General features: G+C 37.3%; 1 protein-coding gene across 8 annotated transcripts in view; it reads right to left on the reverse strand.

Moving 5' to 3' along the window:
- The window catches only part of LOC138057103 (A-type voltage-gated potassium channel KCND3-like), a 46,320-nt gene that overhangs the window by 18,060 nt on the left and 17,354 nt on the right, over positions 1-10,906 (reverse strand). For 2 of the 8 annotated variants that reach the window (XM_068903148.1, XM_068903146.1), the window contains exons 2-4: positions 10,548-10,827; positions 7,127-7,261; positions 3,912-4,054 (exon numbers count right to left, since the gene is read on the reverse strand). The gene's annotated coding sequence lies outside the window, so the exon portion shown is untranslated. The other 6 variants (XM_068903151.1, XM_068903150.1, XM_068903145.1 and 3 more) reach the window with 4 other exon arrangements.

A 10,906-nucleotide genomic window follows, 5' to 3' on the forward strand; every position in this document is an offset into this window, starting at 1 on the left:
TGATAAAGACCATGGAAAAAATTTTACCCCGTAAAAATCAATAAAACTCCAAGGAATTACGAATGCAGCTAAGAAATTAAAGATATACTCACTTTCGCTGCGTTTGTCTGCGTTTCGTGTTCCCGTGTAGCGCGCACTAGGTAATTTGTCTCTATTCCTTCCTGCGTTTTCGGTTACCTGCCTTACCAATGACTGACTCGATAACATCTTAGTCTTTCTGTTAATATTGCTGCATTTGCATTAAGCGAATAAAAGGCCTCGGATCGATTATTGCATAAATTAAGACCAGATATTCTTCTGCCCACTAAATACATAAGTGGAAATTGAAAGAAGTCCGTTTCGTTCTTGTGGGTACGCGCTCTAGTGACTGCTCTTTTGGTAGAGGTACATCAAGGGACTTATACACATGCAAAAGGAAAACGGACTTTCTCGGATGGTAGATGGATGCCTGTGTCTTCTTTTTTTCACACCAATGAAAGCTATTCTTTCCAATATTATATACACAAGCACTCATTTAAATTATACACAAGGTCTTCTTATTATGCGAACAAACGTCTCCTGGTTGACAAAGCAACAGGAAATCCTTACTGTTTTCTTTTGTCTATTATTTTAAACAAATATTATCAGAGGGCGATAACGATTTAGTCATGATCTTACACACTGTAAAATCGAATGCAAAACTGGATACTGTCATGCGAGATGAGATACCTCATGCGAGACTTAGAAGTTCGGTTTCCAAAGCTACGCAATGATCTACTTCAATACGCGTTTGAAATAAAACTTCATAGCAGTGCCATTTTTCCACTAAAAAGCAGGGACCACGTTAGCATTTATGACAAAAACTTGGAACATAGCATTTCATCAAGTACTTTGATTCTGAACGTTGAGAACACCAAAATATGTTTCAGCACAAAAATGAAAATGTTTCATTTGAAGTTCTCGTGTTTACTTTGTAGTGCAGGTCGCACCTCGCAAATGCAAACAGTAATTTATTTTATAATTCACAAACGGAAACATCAATTTTATAAGAAAAACCCTGAAAACATCTGGTTTTGAATTTCCTAAGATCTGGAAATTAACTAGGCTCCACTAAGCCATCCGTCCCATTTTCTAGCATGTTAGTAGTGAAAAGCTGTCCTCTTTTTTCTTCTGCCGGATTTAATTGATACTTTCATAATCATCATCACCATGATTTTGAGTTTTGGGTTTTAAACATCAAACTACGATGTTCGGGGAAGAGGGCGAAGAAACAGTGGATTGATCAAAGAATCAAAAAAGTGAAAAGGGAAGAGAAAAAAAGGTGGTCTTTGGGGTGCCTTTCACGCATGCACCAGTTTTGTAGACGACTAGTTACCGTGTAAACAGCTTCTAGTTCTTTTTAGCTTTCTGCCCGAGTACAAAAGCTGATACTGCAATTCTTCCGATAATGTAATAATGATTAATTCGCTAGGGAATAGAACGAGTTCCTGTCTACAGCTTCAACACATCCCCTTAAGTGATTTTAAAGATATTGAAATGCTCACAATAGAAACTATCTAAAAGACAACTGGTGTATTCAAGTATATTTAAATAGAAATAATTTTCTTGAAAATATTTTAAAAGTCCTGTCGGGCTGTAAAAACGAGAATATGTAAATAGCTCATGTTCAATTGGTCTCTTGTTATTTTTCTCCAAATGACAGGAAAAAAAGGTCGCACAGATATTTCCTTTCAGTAGCTACTGATGCTCACTCTTTTTCTGTAAAGACTTAAGTATTAAAACTAAGAATGTCAAAGTGGGCGAACGAGTGCTAGTATTAAATTTAAATTAAGTCGGGCAGAAGAAATAGAAACTAGATATTTGTCTGGAAATAAGTAACCAATTTGGAGCCCATCCGCGCCTTCGATGACATACTAGTCATGATCGTCTGCTCTTATAGATTTATTATTTAAGTGAAAACTCTTTTCAAATTGAATGTGTGAGCAACAGGGCATAAAATGTACATACAAAGGGAAGCAACGGGAAGCAGTGAAATGCTCCCTTCCGTTGCGAATAACTCAGTCCAATTTACTGCCTTACCTTGTCTTGAATTACGTCGGTACAACGTGACATTCGTGTAGAAATTTCGAAGGTATGCCACCATTTTTTTCCTTTTCAAAAGGGTCTCAATTGTATTTGACCGAAGAAAGAATTAAAACGTGAATATGGCTAGCATAAAATCGCCTTAATAACTTCTCCCAGTTTTGCATATCTCAGGCTAAGCTTAGCCGCGGATCATTGGATAAGCAATCAAACATTACCTGCACAATATAACATAAGAAGAGAGAGCGACGTCTTCGGAAGTAATATACGTTGCTCTGTGACATTGGGTTTGTATTCTATTTTTGGCATTTAAGAAGACTACTTATTTAGTGCAAGTTAATTAATTTGCCTAGAACTGCTGGGCCATCTGCTTGAAGCAAAATTAAAATTGAATGTCGGACAAGAAACAGAGACGGAAAGTGACAAATCAGCCTACGGCCTATCGGGAAGGGAATCGCGTTGGCTTTTAAACAGATGAGCTGATCATAAATGACAGTTTCTTAATTCGTCGTTAGTTTCATGACCCAAGCAATAAACGAGCTAATGAGATATTTGCTCTCGGCAATACGAAACTAATACGAGCCGTGAGGCCAGCAGAAAAATAGTGCTTATGTATGAAACTATTCTGGACTGTCCTATGGAAATTATACGTAACTTATGTGTGTTACCCGCACGTAAATTTCAGTTTGAGGAAAGAATGTACGGCCACAAAGAACAACCCATGTTGTTTTTATCCAGCAGTTTTCGTGAGGTTGTCATATGTCAATTAGTTGGTTTCTTTTTGTCAGGAGCATAAACATTGAAAGCAATTTCTTTCATCATCATCATAGCAAAAGAAAAAAAAATGCTTATTATCACAAACACTTTTCTAAGTCATCTTCATCGAATTTTTTTCAAAGAGGTACGGCCTCAGCTGGTAAATATGTGAAGGCGTTCAACGATGAACGCTTTCGTTGGCTCAACCGAATCGAGGCGCTTCGAATCGCTTCCCCTTATCATGCGTTTGCCATATCCGTAAGCATTGCAGGTACAAGCAGTTCAAGCCGATTTGAGATCTAGAAATTTCGAAAAAATTGTTGTAAAATTCCTTGCTTGCCTGCCTGTCCTAGGCTTTTCGAACATCTAAAACATGTTATAATTGCCCATTTTTAACAGATTTTTACCCTAAAAAGGTCACCTAGAATTTTCGGGAGCCCTTTTTCTGGCTGAAATTTTCGAAAAGGTGAGTTTTGATCCATATAATTTTCGGATCACTTACACTTTCAGTTAGGGAATCTGAACAGATGAAAAAAATTTAGGGGATAAAAATACGCCTCTATCTACCTTTTAAATACTAAAATATGTTAAACAATGGTGCGTATGTTTAAGTGGTTTTGAACTACGATTCTTGTTGGGTGCACGATGCTGTTCGTCGAGACCTGCGAAGTTTCGTCGATGAAAGTCTCTGAATTCTAACCGACAAAATGCACAATTAACTGGGCAAAAGGCGTTATCCCTAGATGAAGTTTTCATGAACGATCAAATACTAAAAAAAATCACCAACAACAACGTCTACTAAGAAAACAAAATGGAACGAAAACAAATCATCCCCTGATTTTGAACATTCAACTGTTTTTACTTCTGTGACTTAAATGAGTGGAGATGCCCGGTGAAGGATATTGTATAGTTTCCTCTGAAATCCTCTTTGAGGCTAACTTTCTTTTTTCTATTTATGCATTTACGATACACCGGTAAGGGGAAGAGTAATTCACGCAATCGTTTTCTCAGTTTGACAGATTAAACTGAAAAGTTCAATCTTGAAGAAGTGCGTCTTCTAAATTAATACGCATGGAAATCAAACGTTTACTTACTTCCTTTTTCACAACTAGTCTGTCAAACACGAACCATTTCCACGACATACCGGCTGCATTTGCTTCTTTTATTTACTTGCGCAGAACAGAGGTTGGTAACATCACAAAGCTGTCACACATGTCCTCGACCCTGCAAAACGCAACTGAAAGCAAACACGGTTTAGATTGACAATATTAAGTGAACAACCAAGCCCGAATATATATTCGTCATTTCTCAGTACCCGTACTTTTTTTTGTTTATTAATTATAATGTGACCAATGTTGTACAACTGAAAAGAACAGTTTGCGCCTGTAGGTCTTACTCCACATACGCGTCGAAAAACAACTGTGAAAGATTTAAAGAAATAGAATATTCGTGATTTGATTCGTGTAGCATAACTGAAACGGGATGACAAAAGTCGTTTTTGAAATGTCGAGTACCGGACAAGCCTATCTTTGCGATTCATAGTTTTTCCTGGCTTGCTTCAAGTGAGTGTCAGGTCTCCCTGTGCAAAAAGACAAATGGACTACGCTCTCTGATCCATCTTTTTATTAAAAGTTTATCCCGAAAAACCATTCTGGCAAACGCACACCTTAATTGTTTAGCTTGAATTCAACTGAGAACACTTCCAAGCCAACGAAAGAATAGAAAACTTAATTCATTTATCACGTTTGGTATTGAATATTTATGACAGGAATACGATATCCTATTGGCTAATTCCGACCAGATAAGGCCTGTTCAAGTTACAGTGGCAAAATGTTTATCGGAAGCAATAAGACGTTGATGAGAAAACAAGAGTAGAAACTATCAATAAAGACAGCTTCCTACTTAAAGGTATAATAACTGTTTGCTTAGAATTGAAGGGACTGTTGACACAGGCAGGCAAAGAGGTTGAAAATTTGGACTAGAAATGTACACACGGAGGGGAGGAAGAAGGAAATGAAAGAAGACAATCATTACTCCAGATGCCTCAAAATTTTCTTAATTTGCCTCGAGCTAAAAAAAATTGACACTTTCGGCTCAAAATGAAGACAGGAAAAATGTGTTCAAAATGTAGCTTCCATCTGGCATTCTCTAATTTGGCCCCCTATTAGCCTTGCTGAAGCGAAAAAAACACTTTATTATGTGTTTTCTTTCTCACGGTACTATTGACATTTTCTTCAGCAAAAAACCCCTTTTGAATCCTCCAATATGCCCTGAAAAGTGTTCCTTCTGCACACCGTTCTCAAAAGGATTAATCTCTTATAGCATCGATCTTACGACCCACAACACTGTGATAGCTTGGTTTCATGGAGATTTCGACACCCGTAAGTTCACGAATGAGATACAATCAACGAAACGATACAATCAACGAAACGATAGAATAGAACAACATCTGTTAAGACTCCTGACTGAAAAGAAGTAAACGTAGTTGGCTATTTACAAGTACAGCCGAGAAGTCACTGTTGAACCAGGGACTACAAAGGTCAAATCACTGAGGGCGGGTTTTCAAACCCACCACTGGGCCGCGGTGCTTCTAACTAACTGCCTGAGGATAATTACGCTTGTCAATTTGTCGGACACTTCCTGTCATACCACAGGCAACCCAATTAATAAACCTACTTGCTGAGGGTCTTGCGACTTTGCGTGTGATACCACAGGCCACCCAATCACTGCGTTATATAAGAAACTTGAAATAACATTTTGGCCAGATAAAGCATTCCTAACGTCGCTCAACTGCTTACTGTCATTTTCAGACGCGTTTGCGCGGAGAGATGCCCGGAAAGTACCTCCGTCGGCTTAGAAACGAAAAAGAAGTAGAACAAAATGTTATTGTGCCAGTCTTAAACAGCCCAGCGGTTGCGTAAAAAAAGGAAGGCTTCTGCTGGATTTGAGGACACTTCAAGATGTCTTAAATGCGTTTCACCCAGCTCAAGACAAAAATATGTTCCTCTGGGCACCATATTTCGAAAGACGTGTTTTTTTACTTTTGAAACAATTCTATTGCCATCATTAAATGTTCAGATCTTCTTGCCACTTCACTGATAGTTTAAATTTTTGCAACCAGACAATTAACTGCAAGATAAACTCGTTTGGAAGTTCGACAAATGTTCCCCTGGCTACCATTTTTCGAAAGGATATTTCAACTTTTGAAACCGTAATTCTTTAGCTTTGTAAAACGTTCAGAAGTTCTTGCCAATTAACTGATGGCTCAAATCTTTGCAACGTACCAGGCATTTTTAATACAAAAGATGTCGCTTGGAAGGTCAACAATATGTTCCCCTGGCTACCGTATTTCGAAAGCAAGTTTTTTTTTTAACTTTTGAAACAATTATTAAGCATCATAAAATGTTCAGAACTTATTGCCACTTCACTCATGGCTCAAATCTTTGCAACCACACAATTAAATGCAAAATTAAATTCGTTTGGACTTTCGACAATATGTCCCCTGGCTACCAAGTTTCGAAGGAGATTTCAACTTTTGAAACAATTCTTTATTTAGCTTTATAAAACGTTTAGGACTTCCTGCCAATTAACTGATGGTTCAAATATTTGGAACCATGCAATCTAAGTACAAATGATGTCGCTTGGAAGGCCAATAATATGTCCCCAAGGCTACATATTTCGAAATAAGTTTTTTTAAACTTTTGAAACATTTGTTTAGCTACATCAGAATCATGGTTTGATTATTTGACGAAAGCATTGATTTCACAAAGGTCAACCTCTAATTAGACCTTATCAGGAGTTGTTGAAAAATTGTACTCACTAGATTGAGATTCTTTTAAGAGACTCTTGTTTTTCGAGAATATTCAAAGAAAAAATATTTGGAATTGTTCCAAAGATGATCAGGAGAAATCTTTCTTAACTGCGCAGCAAGTAACGAGAAAGAGAGAGAGAGAGAAATCATTATTGCCGGGTTAGTGTTTGATTTGAAAGAATTACCTGCCATTGCTTCAATTACCATACATGTAAAATGAATTAAATGCGAAGTTGGTGTCTGAATTTTTCTTTTCGCTGAATAGTTCAGGAATGTCCCAGGATTTGCTAAATTTTATAGTGCTTCAGAGTTTGTGAAACGTATTCAAATCTTAACATCCCTTATGCTCTTCGGTTCAGTTACTTCAAAGACTAATTAAAACAACAAGATCAATTAGAATTGACTGAAGCCTTTGAGTTGAATGGGTAGATACAAAATGCAAAACAATTTGATATGATATAATATCGAAATTCTAAATGACATCTCGATTTAACATACCTTTCAACCAGGAAATACTGCAAGATATAGATACTCCTTAGTTTGCTGATAAATATGTCGACCTTGCTAAACGTACATGCGATGTTGTAGAACCTTGAATGATGCAGTTCCTCTTCAACCAGCTGACACCTACACCTGCAAAATGTACGTAAACAATTATTTTGGTTGCAGAGAGAAAGTCTGGGATAAGCCTTTCGCAACGCAGAGTCAAAACAAATTTCACTGAATGATTTAAAATATTAACGAAGTCAAAGCGCAATTAAGTTCTTTATCTGAGAACACGACGTGGAACCCAGTTTAAATATCTTAGTGACAATGAAATGAAAAATTGTGGTCTTAATTGATTCCGTCAAAACGAAAGTCGCATCAACACAGACTTGACTCAAGTCTTTCTCTAATACAATAGTATCATTTTAAATGTCGTATTTTTAAATTATTTCATTCAGCTTGATTTTCTTGGCTGCATTCCGTCAAAACGAAAGTCGCATCAGCACAGAGTTGACTCAAGCCTTTCCGGCTCCAATACAATAGTATCATTTTAAATGTCGTATTTTAAAATTATTTCATTAATCTTGACTTTCTTGGCTGTACTGAGAGAAAATTGTAAAATTGTTTAATGCAGCTGAAAGTGAGAGACGCCTGTGGCCTGCCGCCGTCACCTTGGGCTTATAAGCGGTGTTATATCTTTTATTCATCTTTACTTTTATTATTAAAAAAAGAGGGGAAAAAAAAACAAAAAAAAAAGCAACCTTTTAAATTTTATGAAATTCCGTTATTGCAAGGCATAATAAAGAGATACTGTAAGTGTATTTCCAAGAAGCAAGCAGAATCCAGAGAAATTAACGCTCAAACTTGTATGCAGTTATCAGAAGCCAAAGACGGAAAGTGTAGAGCAGATTTTTCTCTCTAAGGAGTAAAAGTTGAAAGGCAATTTACCATTTACCATACTATGCTTCTTCCTGAATTGAGTTGTTCTCAATCCCCGGCCTTGATTTCCACATTTCGACTTCACTATCACACTGGTGCAAAAGAAAATCTATATGCTTCACGGATAAGCTTCTTCAGTTTATACAAACGAGATGGAGGATTTTTGGTCTCACAAATGAAGGATAGTACTCCATGTTCAATTCGCACTTGTCACAAGGCGGCCATATTGTCCCGGGAGACCAAAAGAGCTTTGTTTTACCACGCCAAGCCTCACCCCCATGGTTTCCACTGCGAGGTTTGGCGTGGTAACACAAAGCTTTTTTGGTCTCCCGGGACAATATGGCCGCCGTGTGACAAGGGCGAATGGCGGAGTCAGTCGGGCATCACTATTATCTCTTTTGTCCTTGTAGCTCCACCATTGTATTTTTAAAATAATCGTATTTGTGTCTCTTAGTCCACGTTCGACGTATCAATGTTCCGAAAATTTTCCGAGAATTAAATGATCCGAAAATCAACAATAACTAAGACGAAATTATGCAAATTGACCAGGCTTGAATATAAACAATTCGTGGAACGTGAACATGTTCAATGTACACATCCTGGCATAGCCTAATCAAAACACCTTACATCGAAACGCATATTCTTCCAATTGTTCTTCAGACATTGTTTTGGAAGTACTTAGGAGAATTAATCAAAAGGTGTTTGTCTCATATAGCTCATTTAGTCTCATTACTCGCATGTTTGATACTTAATTTATAGCAATGGTAATGAAACTACACAAGTTTTTTTGCTTATGTTTTGTTTGCTGTTTTTGGCCTTTATCCCGCACAAATGTTTCGATTAGGGACGGTGCTTACTAATTCAGGTACTTTTGCACGGTTTACTGAATATGTGAGAAAAGCAGATCTCAAAAAGTGTTATTGAAATCCAGAAAAGAAAAATTGGGGGTAACCAAGCATTTTTCGAAGATAACTAATTTTTAAAATACAAAGCAATGTATGACTTTCTTTTCCAAATTGAACCTTAATTATCTCTAAAAAATGGGCGATTACCTCCAATTTTCTCCATAGATACGAAGAGCACTTGCTAAGTTCTCCTTTCTCCACATAGACTTAAGCCGCGCAAAAAATATCCTTTATTAATAAGCACCACCCATTGGAAATCCGAGTATCTCGAGATGCGCAGAACGTATGCGCGATAACAATAGTAGGCACCATCCTTAACAGTTAACGGAGAGAATCCCACATATTTGCCCCCATTCCGAAGGAGTTATTTAATATCTATTATCATTCGATGTATTTTTCCTTCCTTTTCATTGGCCGAGAGCCCACCACGTGACTTGCAAATAACTGTTTACAAATAAGTGTTTTGCTGCAAATAATATTCTGCTCATGCGTAATTGAAACCATGGTCATGTGTGAAAATGGCAGTTGGCTTTCCTGAGCTTTCAGAAAAAGATTGAATTGTTGGGAATTGTGAAAAATAAAGTTAACTCAGTCATCAAATGATAAAACAACTATTGAACTCGGTTATCGTAAAATTCGTGATTTATCAGAGTCTCGCAGATCAATTATCTTCGGCAAATAATTGATCTGCTCGCTACTGACAAATCGCGAAATTTTGCTCAACCTCGTCCAATAATTGTTAAATATTTGCTCTTAGTGACTATTTTTTCAAGGACGACAGCGTCTTAGCAGTTAGCTATAGAGTAAACGTTGATTTCGTTGTCATGAGATCAACCGGATAAAAATAATCTTCGCACAATGGGGGCAATCAAGAGAAATACACTTTAATTAATTATTATGGGGCACAGAAAGGCCCCCTCTCAACTCACATTCTCTTTGCCCTTAGAGTTCTCAACCTTTAATGCTCCACATAGCTAAAATAGGGAGATTAAAGTGCCACTATGAAAAAAAAAAAATCACTTCATTTTCTTTACTTTTTTTGCTTAACACTTGACTGGAAAAATTTTGAATTTTGATTTTTATCCAAAGGTTGTTTACTTTGAGTGTAAATCACGGTTAACACAAATTACTCACGTTCAAAACTGACCGACTGGACTTCAGAGGGTTGGATCTAGGGAGAAGTGACGTCATTCACTCAATAGCTTAAAATTTCAGCGTGTAAACGCAGTTTTCTTTATTTGTGCAAAACAGGAGTTTATCAGTCCGAAAGCCTGAAACTTCTGTGCTGCATATCAATATTCAGTCGCGTACAAACGCATTGCATTCTTAAACTAGTGAGTGTTTCACGTCATTTTCCTCTCGATCCAGCTCTCTCAAGATTTATAAATCCTGACGAGTTTCCCGTGTATAAATAAAGATTGATTTGACTTGACTTGAATCAGTGTTGTTGTGCAAAGTTGAAAAATGTTTGGCCACTAGCTCAACATTTACATCCAGGAATGTTGCATGTTGGATCCGACTTTGTTCGATAGTTTTCCCAAGGCTTTCGTTTTAAAACTACCAAAATAAGTACGTTCCTAAGGGCGTACCTGGGTAAATGATGAGTCGGCAGTTGTGCTTGGAAATGTTGGCTTCCGAGACCTCAGTGTGGCTTTGAAAGCTTCCATCCCAATACTCCTTCCACAGCTAGCAGCAATCCTTTGAAATCAAGATAGCACTTGCATGAAGATGTCTTGGGAGACAAACCCAACTCTGTTACTTCCTCGACGTGATCTTGTAGAAAATCGAACATCACTTGTTTGCCCAGCATTTCTATTTTAGGTAGCCAAGTAGTAGTACTGTTGTAGTTTCATCAATTGACTAATAATACTGAAAATTGTACGTTGCAAAAAAAGAAAAAAAAAATGGAGTTGAGTGGCAACAGAGAGCAACAGAACTTTCGTCCCAA

Source organism: Montipora capricornis, chromosome 7, assembly GCF_036669925.1.
Source record: "Montipora capricornis isolate CH-2021 chromosome 7, ASM3666992v2, whole genome shotgun sequence".
NCBI classification, from domain to species: Eukaryota; Metazoa; Cnidaria; class Anthozoa; order Scleractinia; family Acroporidae; genus Montipora; species Montipora capricornis.